This window comes from Rhinoraja longicauda, chromosome 15 (genome assembly GCF_053455715.1).
Source record: "Rhinoraja longicauda isolate Sanriku21f chromosome 15, sRhiLon1.1, whole genome shotgun sequence".
Classification (NCBI taxonomy): Eukaryota; Metazoa; Chordata; class Chondrichthyes; order Rajiformes; family Arhynchobatidae; genus Rhinoraja; species Rhinoraja longicauda.
In genome coordinates, this window is record NC_135967.1 from 29,589,348 (window position 1) to 29,604,128 (window position 14,781).

Below are 14,781 nucleotides of genomic sequence, written 5' to 3' on the forward strand. Positions count from 1 at the left end.
ATGTCCAACCTGTAAGATTTGAGAAGTTTTCCCTCATTCTGCAAGCAACACCAAACCAAAGAGCTGCAGTTTGGACATTTTAAACGGGAGACTGGGGCTGATAGCGGAGAAAGGCTGCGGTCAGTTTACCAAGGGATGTCACAATCCGTGGGTCCTAAGATGGCCGCAGGACCTCGTGACCAGCCACAAAAGCAAAAACCTTACAGCCCAGTCTCTAGGTTTCTGCAAAGCCACGGCCAGAACAATGGATGGATATTGGCCATGCAGAAACCTGCGAAACCAGGTCGAAGTCCAGACACTGGGGCGCTGACATCAGCATACTCACAATGCCCCAAGCCGACCTACACAGTTAATCTCGTTAAGGGGGCACAATAGCCCGTAGAAAACTACCTAGTAGGTGATGGGAAACCAGTTAAACCCATCACCTCGCAACGAAATAACAATTAACACCGTCTGGCCATCCCCGGTACCCCCGGACATAACGCAGGACAAAGGGAAAACTCAATACATATCTTTTAAACAAAGAGATCCCGAGATCTGGCGGGAGATAGGACGGGTCAGAATAGTATAACTGGCCACGACTTTTGGGTTTTAAACTCAAGAAGAAATACTGCAAGAAAACCTGCAAGGAACGCAAGCCAGGAGGAAGACGAAAAGACAGGCAAGAAAAACACGCTCGCAGCAGGGACAGCAACGCTCGCAACGACTGGCCAGGAGCGCAAGAAACGGAAGGAAGAAACTCAGGGGACAAGCACGACCCTCACGGAAAGCAGCTGAGAAGCAGCACGAACAGCCAGTAACCCCAGTAATAGCCCCATGGTGAGCATGTACCCCGATCCTGCACATCCTGGACATAGTTTAGTGTAGAGGGGAGGGTGGTTTGAATAAACGTGGGTGTGTAAATGAATATGTGTTGGTCAATTTTGCGATGTGTCGTACGTTCCCCATCTTACAGTCAAGAATATGTCTAATAGAACTGTGTCTAAGTATTCGTGTAGTTGTGCATATGTCTAATAGAACTGTGTATAAGTATTCATGGACAATAGTCCCAAGCGCTCAATAAAAGCCTTTTCCATTTAAACCCTGGTCTTCAAATCTGGTCTGGTTGAATTTTTCTGCACTATAAACGCTCCTGCATCTAAGTCCAGTGTCTAGAACCGTAGGGGGTGAGTGGGTCGAACCACTCACGGGGAACCAGTGTGCGCGGCCTGGTCAAGGGATCAGAGCAAGGCACGGGGACCTTAGGTCGGGCGAAAACTCGGCGCAGAAACCCCTTACAGATAATGGCGACCACGAAGGGACACTGGCAGCAGGACGATAGTGTACCAGAAAAGGATTTTAGAACTAGGGATGTAATGGACGAGCGCATTGCGGACTATGTTTTTAGCAAGGTGAATATCACCAAACAATGGATGTGTGGTTTGTTAGAGGACAAGCGCCCACTGGATGCAGCAATCCGGTGGACGGCCAGCAAAGCCCACAAGAAAGCTGTGGAAAAGGCGGTCTGGCTGACCTGCTACAAAAAGCAGGTCTAGCTCTTGGACCGCGTGGTTGTGGCACAGGCAGCCCAGATCAGGTACCTTCTTGAGGAGGTAGAGGAGAAGGCCACGGGTGGGCACCAGTTGATTGAGGCTCTGGACTCTTTAAACAAGGAGCGCCGGGTCGTGACAGGGACCTTAGGTCGGGCGAAAGCTCGGCGCAGAAACCCCTTACAAACCTCAATTATCCAACTTTACCCAAGATTTTTTTTTAACATGGTCATTATTTGGGGTTTAATAATAGTTTATAATTGCCCATTACTGTATTCCTCAGAGCCAAGGTCTGGGGAAATTTAATTTTTAAACCGATCGATCTGAGCTTTGTATAAGTCTGTAGAAGAAAAGGAACCATTGTCAGTCAGGATCAATTTTACCCAAGACCTGGCTTCAGATTGCCCTTTGGTGCTATTAATTAACAACACTGCCACCCCTACATCCATCCAATAACACAATTATAACAATTATTATGTAACCTTTTCCAAGTTCTGGTATTGTGAAGTGGTTGGTTGTAAAGTTTAGCCCATTTCTCTCCAACTGCACAGACTGTGCAATGAGTCTCAAACTTGACTTGAGCCAAGAAGTTGCCAGAGTCTGTTTATAGACACAGACTTAACAGCTAATCGACAATGGCAGAGTACAGGTCCAGCTGCGTGAGCAGGTTCCAAGTACAGGTCAAGTACCTATCCAAAGGAGAAAAAGCAGATTGCTAATTCAAAGAGGAATATTTTGTTGCTATGGCACATCTCTAATGCTAACATTAGAGTTGTTTTGCACGGCATTATCGTTCATTTTTCATGCAGCTACACAGCTCTAAATTTGAGACTGATCTTGACACTTCTTGATGAGAAACGAATACCCTGTAGATCTTGAGCAGAGGAACAGAAGTTCAGGAGGCCTCATACATCCTGTGAGTTCCAATACTTGATTGAATCATCACTTCATAACATGGACCAATAACTGAGGCCAAACATATACAAATTAATGTAATTTCATACATGGTAAAATTGAATCCCAAGACATGAAAGCCTCCTGAATCCCATGATATTTTATGGCTTTAATGTGCATTAAGTTGCTCGAGTTGGTTGCATAGTATTATGTTGAACCATCTGATAATCACCTCCAGCTGTCTGTAATTAACAACAAATCCTGGAACTCATTTGCACAGCTCTGCTAGATCTTTCGCTGCAAAGTATGCAAAAAGGAGCTTGAAAATCCCCAAAAGACAGAAAGAGGAACAGAATCTTTGTCATGCATGTTATAATCTTTAATTGTTCATATGTCAGGAATATCATAACGTACACATATCTCAGTCAAGGAAGTAGAATGAAAGAAAATCATCTGCACAAAACGATTTATCTTGTGCTGATACTGTGTAGTTTGATACCAGTATCTGGTTTACATCAATGTCCACCAACAGCAGCAAATAAAACCTTTTGCTCTATATCTACTTCTTTTCAGTTTAGAAAACCCTAAGCAGTGTGAGATTACAAAAAAATCCCTACCAAGGATATGTTTTGCTTTAACATTGGCGTGCACTTTCTAAGATTTTATGTTTTATATACAGTGCATTCAGAAAGTATTCAGACCCCTTCACTTTTTCCACATTTTGTTACGTTACAGCCTTATTTTAAAATGGATTAAAAAAAATAAAAAATTTAATCATCAATCTACACACAATACCCCATAATAAAAATAGCAAAAACATGTGTTTAGAAATTTTTGCAAAGTAATTTAAAAAAAAACCCTGAAATATCACATTTACATAAGTATTCAGACCTTTACTTAGTACATTGTTGAGGCACCTTTGACAGCAATTACAGCCTCAAGTCTTCTTGGGTATGATGCTACATGCTTGGCACACCTGTATTTGGGTAATTTCTCCCATTCTTCGCTGCAGATCCTCTCAAGCTCTGTCAGGTTAGATGGGGAGCATCGATGCACAGCTATTTTCAGGTCCTTCCAGAGATGTTTGATCGAATTCAAGTCCGGGCTCTGGCTGGGTAACTCAAGGACATTCACAGACTTGTCACAAAGCCACTCCTGCGTTGTCTTGGCTGTGTGCTTAGGGTCATTGTCCTGTTGGAAGGTGAACCTCCGCCTCAGTCTGCGGTCCAGAAGCAGGTTGTCATCAAGGATCTCTCTCTACTTTGCTCCGTTCATTTTTCCCTCAATCCTGACTTCCAGTTCCTGCCACTGAAAAACATCCCCACAGCATGATGCTGCCACCACCATGCTTCACCACAGGTATGGTATTGGCCAGGTGATGAGTGGTGCCTGGTTTCCTCCAGTCGTGACACTTGGCATTCAGGCCAAATAATTCAATCTTGGCTTCATCAGACCAGAGAATCTTGTTTCTCGTGGTCTGCGAGTCCTTTAGGTGCCTTTTGGCAAACTCCAAGTGGGCTGTCGTGTGCCTTTTACTGAGGAGTGGCTTCCGTCTGGCCACTCTACCATAAAGGACTGATTGGTGGAGTGCTGCAGATATAGTTGTCCTTCTGAAAGGTTCTCCCATCTTCACAGAGGAACTCTGGAGCTCTGTCAGAGTGACCATCGGGTTCTTGGTCACCTCCCTCACCAAGTCCCTTCTCTCCCGATTGCTCAGTTTGGTCGGGCGGCCGGCTCTATGAAGAGTCCTGGTGGTTCCAAAGTTCTTCCAATTAAGAATGACAGAGGCCACTGTGCTCTTCAGGACCTGCAATGCTGCAGAAATTGTATTGTACCCTTCCCCAGATCTGTGTCTTGACACAATCCTGTCTCGGAGGTCTACAGACAATTCCTTCGTCTTCATGTCTTGGTTTTTGCTCTGACATGCACTATCAACTGTGGGACCTTATATAGACAGGTGTGTGCCTTTCCAAATCATGTCCAATCAATTTAATTTACCACTGGTGGACTCCAATCAAGTTGTAGAAACTTCTCAAGGATAATGAATGGAAATAGGATGAACCTAAGCTCAATTTTGAGTGTCATAGGAAAGGGTTTGAATACTTATGTAAATGTGATATTTCAGTTATTTATTTTTAATTACTTTGCAAAAATCTCTAAACACCTGTTTTCGCTTCTTCATTCTGGGGTATTGTGTGTAGATTGATGATACAAAATGAATTAAATTCATTTTAAAATAAGGCTGTAACATAACAAAATTTGGAAAAAGTGAAGGGGTCTGAATACTTTCTGAATGCACTGTATGTGCATTATCCATTTGTTTTTTGGAGAAATTGTTTACTTTGGGTTTTGGCTCAAACTCTGTCACCTCTGCTTCATGCAGCTGTGATCAGAATTCAGAATTCCAGCACATATTCATAGTTATCTCAATACAAGTTGGCTACTGACATTCAGGTTTTTTAAGACTTACTCTCTCGGTTGATTGATTTCCTACAAAAAATGTTCTAGAAATGAATTTAGTATTTATGATTGCAGCAATATTCAGTATTCTTAAGAATGCACCTTGGCTAAAAGGAGAAGTTACGTTCCACATATTGTGTTGCAGAAGCCAAAGCTCTTTTAACTGAGCAAAAAAATAAATGTTGCATGATTCCAGCCCCCATTGGAAATGATTCTATGAGATAAGTATTCTTGAACAAGGAAATAAGTTATGAATTACAGGGAAAGATTTTTTGTAGACACAAGGAAGTACAGATGCTAGTTTACAAAATGGACACAAAGTGCTGAAGCACTGTATGAGCTGAGTGTCTTTGTGTTCAGCACTTTGTGTCTTTTATCAATGAAGTAACTCAGCAGGTCAGGCAGCACCTCTGCAGTACGCAGTACATGGATAGGTAACAATTTGAGTCGGGAACCTTCTGTAGAAGAAGGGTCCCATCCCAAAATGTTGCCTAACTATGTTTTTAAGAGGTGCTGCCTGTCCCACTGAGTTACTCCAGCACTTTGTGCCTTTTATCAAAAAAAAATTTTTCAATCTTTAAACATTGTTTAACAAACTCTTAGCCATACCATTTCACTTGTGAGAAACATTTGAGCACTATCACTGCAGGCTGAGCAAAGGCAATTGGGAGTCAAGTCATTGCCTGGAAGCATTACTACATTGGACTCAAACCAAGATTTAGAAGGATTAGTATCTAATCATTCCAGCATGATTGCATATTTGTAGCTCCTCACGATTTAAGATAATATTACATAGAACGCAGCATAAACTAGTTTAATTGGATTCATGAGAAGCTGAATCCACTGCATGAATATCAGAAGAGAGGCCTGCCTCATTTGCACTGTCTGCTGTGGCTTGACAAAGCGACTAAGCCACAACCACAAGATTTTGACAGATTTGTGCAAGCTGAAATACCACACCCGCAAGTAGATCCCGAGCTGCATGGATTGGTACTGAAACACATGATTCACGGACCGCACTGCAACCACACCTCTCCATGTTGGAAGAATGGAAGATACAGTAAGAGATTCCTGAAGCCGTTTATCGAAAGCACAAGTTGTGGAGATGATTCATATCCTCTTTACAGGAGAAGATCTCCGGCTATGGGAGGATTTCAGGGACATCAAGGATGTCGGGATCGACCTATTACTTCTGAATGGGTGGTGCCCTGTAATGCTCAACTATTGAAGTTGTTCAAATGTCACATCAGAGTCGATGCTGTTCGGCAGGTGAGAAATGAGGATATTGCGAGAACGACTTTAACTGAATTCATGGAATTGTGTTCTCGAGATCAATTTGCAAGAACACTGTACTACACTGATGTACCCCAATTTTACATGTGGGACAATGGGAAATGGCCATTACCTCCAAGCGGTTCCTTTACCTTGAGTTCCCTTATTAATTCTGGTTCATTGGACAACACTAAATCCAGAATTGCCTTCTCTCTGGTAGGCTCCAGTACAAGCTGCTCTAAGAATCCATCTCGGAGGCACTCCCTTTCTTGGGGTCCATAACAACCTGATTGTTCCCTGCATATTGAAATCCCCCATAACCACAGTGGCTTTACCTTTGTTACTTGCCAATTTTATTTCCTGCTGCAACTTATCCCTATATCCAGGCTACTGTTTGGGGGTCTGTTTGAGGGAACAAGAGAAGTGATGAGAAATAACTGAACATCGGGGGTCGACAAAAAAGAACGCAGAACAGAAACTGACAGGTTAATAAAGAAGCATTTTGATTGAGATTTATTTTATTTCAAACAGAAAAATGGCATTTTGATCTAATGCTTCCGTGTTGATTAATCAATAGGTTTTTTTTTAGATTATAAATATATACATCCTGATGAATATCTATCTCTTTTTTATATTATGACAACAGGAGGGAGCAAACAAGTCGCTGCATGGCCAAGGAAGGAACGCCGCAAAGAGACATCGAGAGCCAGTGAGGAGCTGAAGGGAACAAGAGAGGCGACAAAATGCCGAGGATCAACGAGAAAGAACGCAAAACAGAAACTGACAAGTTACTAAAATAAATCTATTCTATAACGTTCAAATTATTGTTATATTTTGAGTTATTCACATTTTAAACTTTAATAAATCCCTTTTCCACTTGCTGTGCCCATCAGCCGAGCATGTGCAGTAATACCTTTGCGTTCGACGTCACAATGGAAACCCGACGGCGGAGAGCCCCTAAGAATGGAGGGGAGGGGATAAGGGGGGATGGCGTGGGTGAGTGGGGGTTGCAGGGGGGAGGGGAAGGGGGTGAGTGGGTGGGGGAGGAGGGGGGTTTGAGGGGGGATGGAGTGTGGGAGGGGAGGGTACTAGACCAATGCAGAAAAAACGCCATTTTAAAGAAAAATCGCGATTTTCATTGATTTTTTTAAAAGCTATTTATTTTAAAGAAAATATGCGATTTTCCCACGTCATAATGGCAACCCAACGAGTTGAGGGCCCAACGGGTCCACTTGGTCTAGTTTACTATTAAAGTTAGACATAACATATGGAATTATTTATGAGAAAGGTTTTATTATTACTGCAGTAAGAAAGAATTGGAGCAGAGCTTGTGGTTGGGTTTGGGGGACAATTGATGCACATCTAGATGGAATAGGAGCTCCTGTCACCATCAGGCATGATGAGTGATGTGGATTATCGCTTGTAGATGTAAATGTAGCACAAGATGTGCCACATAGTAGGAAAATGTACTTTTGACTTTAAGATTTTAAACTTTGGAGATACACCGTGGAAACAGGCCCTTCGACCCACCAAGTCCGTGCCAACCAACAATCACACCCTACACTTACTTACACACACCAGGGACAATTATTACAACATACCAATACCAATGAACCTACAAACCTGTACATCTTTGGAGTGTGGAAGAAACCGGAGTACCCGGAGAAAAGCCATGCCATCCCAGGGAGAACATATAGGCGGCATGCCGACAGCACCCGTAGTCAGGATTAAACCAGGGTCTCTGGTGCTGTAAGACAGAAACTCTGCCTTTGCACCACTGTGCCACCCCAAAGTAATCCGTGTACGTGTAAACTAAAGTGTAGTGTGGATGATTGGGATGAACCAGCAAATACCCTCAGTCACTGCCTGTATAGCAGCATTCTTTACAGAGGTGTAGGGTCAAAGCACTCCACCCTATACACCAGGAGGATTCCCACATGCACGGCAGCTCTCTCTCCTTTCCTCTGAGGTGTAAACAGGGACAAAGCTTTGTGATTGGTAACTGACTGTTTTTACGATGCACCAGACCTTCTCTCATAACAACTTTGTTGGCTGCCTCTCTGGTACTTGTGCCTGATGGTTTGGCATTGTCGCCTGTTCGCCCCTGAAGTATGTATTGAGGCAAAGACTGAATCTTGGCATGTGCTGTTGTTATGAAAGACAGCAGCCCCAAGAAGGAATTTTTCATCTGTTCTTATTCAACCGGATCTTAGTTCACTGATTTGTGAGTTGGAGATGAATAACAGCTCTCAGATCATGAAATGCAGAAATCCTGAACCTGGCCAAGAGTGTTTGCACTTTAGTGAAAGTAGAGATACTGATTGATACATGGTTTGTTGAGATACTTTGGTGATAATTGCACTAATTTATTTTCTCAAAAAATAACACTGGCAATACTTGGCTCTAAATGCTGCAAGCGACACAAGTACAGTTAAAACTACGAAACAAAATTGTGCTGAATTACCTTCCGATATTCCATCTGAAAAAAGAGAAAAGTAGCAAAGTATTCAGTTCAACTTCATGAGATATATAATGAATGACCTATTTAATTATTGACCGACCAACCACAGGCATTGAAAATCAAATGAGGCTATGAAGAAATGCAAGAACCACAGACAGTGAATGCTGACAGACTTTATAATTTTCTCATGGCCTATGTAGGCCTTAAATCCCTTTTGTTGTAATTGGTGTATGGAACAAGAAAATAGCATTCAGTGGTCCATTCCTCAACCCACGGTAGCCAGTTATGAAGTAGTCTGTGTGGTTGACGTGGCCTGAATAACTTTTCAAAAGGTATTTCTTGTCCTGAACACTTTAGACATTACTTTGACCCCCAACTACTTTGAACTTAGGAAGTAACTCAAAAGGTAATACAAGTAGAACCCCAAACATTATTATTTGCTAATACTGAACTCTGTGCTCTGACATAACTATTTTTCCAATTAAATATAAGATGATACTAACTTAGAATCATTTCATAACTTTCTTTTGCTGTGAACATTGTAGACTAAGTAACAAACAGATCTCCGGAGTTAAAGCTGCATAAAAAATGTATGAATCTTCATCCGTGTAAACTTTTCCTCATAAAATTAAATGTGCTGTAAAATTGCCAATTCCCTTGAACAGGCAAAACCAAGTTTTTTTCACTTGTACAGCTTCAATGAATATTAAAACAAAACAGTGACAGAAGATTCCTTGAGACCAAGTTGCCGCGCGGCAGACCATGGTTCACCTGGCACTTAGCCGGAAAGCCTGTCCTCGCGAGGGAAGCTGCCAAGCCCGACTCCTGCTCATTCCTGAGGCAGTGGCTAGTGGGGTACTGCAAGGCTCGGTGCTGGGACCGCAGCTATTTACAATATACATTAATGACTTGGATGAAGGGATTAAAAGTACCATTAGCAAATTTGTAGATGATACAAAGCTGGATGGTAGTGTGAGCTGTGAGGAAGATGCTATGAGGTTACAGGGTGACTTGGACAGATTGTGTGAGTGGTCGGATGCATGGCAGATGCAGTTTAATGTGGATAAGTGTGAGGTTATCCACTTTGGTGGTAAGAATAAGAAGGCAGATTATTATCTGAATGGTGTCAAGTTAGGAAAAGGGGACGTACAACGAGATCTGGGTGTCCTAGTGCATCAGTCACTGAAAGGAAGCATGCAGGTACAGTAGGCAGTGAAGAAAGCCAATGGAATGTTGGCCTTCATAACAAGAGGAGTTGAGTATAGGAGCAAAGAGGTCCTTCTGCAGTTGTATAGGGCCCTAGGGAGACTGCACCTGGAGTACTGTGTGCAGTTTTGGTCTCCAAATTTGAGGAAGGATATTCTTGCTATTGAGGGCATGCAGCGTAGATTTACTAGGTTAATTCCCGGAGTGGCGGGACTGCCATATGTTGAAAGACTGGAGCGGCTAGGCTTGTATACACTGAAAGTTAGAAGGATGAGAGGGGATCTTATCAAAATATATAAGATTATTAAGGGGTTGGACACGTTAGAGGCAGGAAACATGTTCCCAATGTTGGGGGAGTCCAGAACCAGGGGCCACAGTTTAAGAATAAGGGGTAGGCCATTTAGAACGGAGATGAGGAAAAACCTTTTCAGTCAGAGAGTTGTAAATCTGTGGAATTCACTACTTCAGAAGGCAGTGGAGGCCAATTCTCTGAATGCATTCAAGAGAGAGCTAGATAGAGCTCTTAAGGATAGCGGAGTCAGGGGGTATGGGGAGAAGGCAGGAACAGGATACTGATTGAGAATGATCAGCCATGATCACACTGGCTCGAAGGGCCGAATAGCCTACTCCTGCACCTATTGTCTATTGTCTATTGACCAGCGAACTGAAAAGAGGGGGAGAAAGTCAAGATGGTGGTGGTGGCGGTCGCAAAGAACAAAGGACCGGTAAAGGAACCGGGGTTTTGCATTCCGAGCCGTCAAGATCAGCTGTGGGATATCCCCCCAGGCACAATGTCTGAATGGACGATGTGAGGGACGATGATTTGCTGGCCGATGTGAGAATCCAGATCAAGGTGACGGCTGAATGCCCTGCAGCATCCTGCAATACCGTTCCAAAAGACCAAGTGCACAGTTTGCAGTGGAACAGAGTGGTGGAAGACATATACAATTTGGGTTGGCCAGGCTGACCCTGCAACGGCAACAGGACAACAGGCCTTTCTGGCCGGCTGCACTTAAAATAACTTGGACTTTGAAAATGATGCCAAAACCTGGTGACTCGTAATTTGTCTCAGTGGACTATTTCTATACATTTTGAACAATCTAAGATTGTGCTTATGTATAGTAATACTTTACTGATCTGTGTGCAAAGATAAAGAACCATTGAAACATTGAAAACAGAGAATGGATCACACGCTGTGCTTTATTTCCTGTACCCAAACTTTCTCAAAGAACTCTATATGTCTATGTAAAGCTTCAATTATTATTTGACATGCATAATCACGAATGTAGTTGAAATATTATAATAAAGGTTATTTCCTTGGGCTAGAAGCTTCAAATATTTAGAATTGAAAATTCAAAGTCTTATTCCAAATGGATTACTAGAGAATTAAGGATAGTAAAGTGCTGTAAAGCAGAAATATAACCAAGGACTTGAGGGGGACATGGTGGAGAATAAAGCTTATCTGGATTAAATGCAAGGTAACGAAATATAGCTGAATTCTAAATAATTACTCACCTTCATTAAGGATTCAAAAGAATTACATTTGTACCTGGATTTGACACAAAAATATATATATATCATTTTCAGTGATGTAGATTAATCATCTTACTGAACTGATTTGTTTAATTTGGGGCATATTAATCCACTGTGAGTATTGAAGAGTTATAATGCATTGTAAAGTGAAATTAACCTTTGGGATAGTTTAAGGCAAAATAACCTAATGAAAACTTATAACAACTGTAACTTGTCTTTATATTGCAATTTTAGAGTGGCAGATCTCTTAACGCCAGAGCATTGTCAACTCAAATTTAATACCAATCCACAAAGGTAGAGTTTATCACAATCACAATCACAATCAATCAATCACAATCATAACTTTATTAGCCAAGTATATTTTGCAACATACGAGGAATGTAATTTGCCATACAGTCATAACAATAGAAAGCAACAGGACACACACAATACCTTTTAACATGAACATCCACCACAGTGACTCCTCCACATTCCTCACCGTGATGGAAGGCGCAAAATAGTTCAATCCCTTCTTTGTCCTTCAACCTTTCCGTTGACGCCATGATCTTACTCCCGTAGCCGGCGGTGGGCCTTTCTCGTCGGGGCAATCAAGCTCCTGCATCGGTGGGGGGGGGGGATCTCAGCCCCCCCCCCCACGCCGGGCGATCTACCCCAGGTCGGGGCTTGTCGAACGTCGTGCAGCTTGGAGCTCCCGTCTCGAGACTGCGAGGTCCTTGATGTTGGAGCGTCGATCCCAGGCAAGGAATCGCATGCTCTGATGGCAAGTTCACACCCTGCGGGGGCTCAAAGTCAGTCCCAGGCAAGGCCTCCAGCTCCAGGATGTTAGGCCGCAGAGCGACGGGAGATACGACCCAGAAAACAATTGCATCTCTGTCAAGGTAAGAGATTGAAAAAAAGTTTCCCTCCCACCCCCCACCCCCCACATAAAACAAACCAGAGAACATTAACACAAACGTTTAAAACTTACCAAAAAATTTAAAAAGTACGAAAAGGACAGACAGACTGCAGGCGAGGCAGCCATTGTGCTGCACCCCTGCTGCTTTAGGAAGAATTTCCAAAAGTTTAGCCCAAGAACGAGCCTTTCCTCAGCAAACTCTGGCATGTTAAACTTCTCCCACTAATTGTCCAATTAAACATGAAGTAGCTCAAGTGACCAAAATGAAATAATTACAAGGGAAAGATTTTAAAACAATTTTAGATTGAAGTATTGTGTAATGGGGTATCAAATAGATCTGCATCTGCCGGCATTGGGTCAATAAATGACTGAAAATTTATATATAATAAATTTATAAAATTAGTAAAAATATTCAAATCTAGAGATTGCAGTGGCATGCTTAAGAGAAAATTATCGGGTGGAAATTAAAATACTCATATTTAGAGATAACAATAACATACTTAAGGTAGTCAGTAGTAGTAAAGATGAAGACATGCTTAAGTCCACCACTAGATAATTTCGCAGCACTTCTTTCCTTTTTATCTTACCAATCACTTCAATTTATTTATTTTGCAGCTGCTTCTCCCTTTCAAATCCCAATCTCATGCATTTTGCTCCAATTTTACTCTCCATTTCTATTTCCTTCCTGCTATTAGATGGTTGGGATTTCAACCATTGTTGTGGATTTTTAAATGGGTGAGTGTGTGGAAATGATAGTGAGTGATTGAGGAGGGAGGAAATGGGGGTGAGTGGGAATAATTCTACCCATGTCAGGAAGCTACCCTCAACCAATTGATTAAATATTTGAGAGAACCTTAATACATTCAATCCTCATCACAGTGTCACCACATTTATCCCTCCCTCTACCAACTGTCTGTGACTGATCCAGATGATTTGGAACTTGGCACTTTCTCTGACTTATGTTAACTTATAGTTATTTATCCTCATGATTAGTAAGTGCCCATCTCACCTCTGAAACATCACCCTGATACCTTCCGCTCTGCCAGGGATGGTGGTGAAGGTAGATATGATAGTGGCAATTTGGATGGGTGCATGGATATGCAGGGAATGGATCACATACAAGCTTGGTAAATTACTTTAACTTGGCATCATGTTCGGCAGTGACATTGTGGGCCAAAGGGCTGTACTGCTGTGTTGTAATGCTCTATGTTCCACCCGACTTCAGCTACTGCTAAACCTTTCGTGCTTAATTTTGCTATTTGACAACTATTATAATGTTTTATGGTTATCATTGCATAGCTTGGATGACAACCATAAAAATATTTCTATAGTCTGGAGGTAGCAGAGACGATCCTCAGATTGTATTCCATACATTTGGACAAGAGACCCTCCATAAATATCAGCTCATTAAAACTTCTGCTTATCTACAACTCAGACCTATTCACATTGCATTTCTTCTTAATAAGTCATATATTAATGAAGCCTTATTCCAAAATGTTCATCCTTTTTAGTTCCCACCTCAGCCATTTTCCTTACCATCATTGTTATCTCCAATATCCCTTCAATCCTCTGGAATCTCTGTAAACCATATATTTCAGCCTCTTTGGCCTCCTTATTTTTCCACAGTTTTAATTATAAATATAATTTAAATTTTAACTATAAATATTCCACAACAGCAAATACTGGGTTCGGATGTCACTCTTCTACTCTGGGATTCTCTTCCTGAAGTTATCAACTTCACTCCCATCCTTTAAGATGGTCCTTACACGATTCCTGTTTGATTATAGATTTAGCTTTTAGTTTTAGAGATACAGCGTGGAAACAGGCCCTTCAGCCCACCGAGTCCACGCCGACCAGTCATCACCCCATACACTAACACTATCGAGAGACCTGGGTATTCTTGTGCAGGAATCACAGCAAATTAACTTGCAAGCTTGGAAAGCCAATTGGAGGTTAGTCTTTATTGCAAGAGCATTTGAATATAAGAACAGGGGTCCCTATTCCTGTTTCTAATTTCTCATGTTTCTAAGTTCAATAGCTCCTTACATTTTCACATTAGTTAGAGATACCGTACAAATTCAAGGTGGTGTAATGACAAGGTTATTAATTTTTTACTTATTAATCATAGAATTTTAAAATTATTGGTGTTCACTGACTTTGCAGCTAAACAAACCCTTTCGCTTGCTATACACAATGAGGATAACATTTGCACAAAGTTATCAACATTTATTAATGTTGTAATTGTGTAAATTGTGTGAAGCAAGATTGAGAGGTGACATGGTTGCACGTGGAATACTCAGCATTGAAAGTACCATGGTTTCTAAGTGATGGATAACACAGGAATTCATCAACATAGTTGCTGCAACCTTCATGACATTTTATTCCTGAATCCACATCAATTATTCTTTTTTTCTAACGTACCTCTGTCTTTACTATTGATTTTTCCTATTTATGCATTATCCTTACAGACTTGATGTTTGATTAAACATCGTAAATGTTCTCTAAAGCAGATTGTCTTGCATCTGATAAAT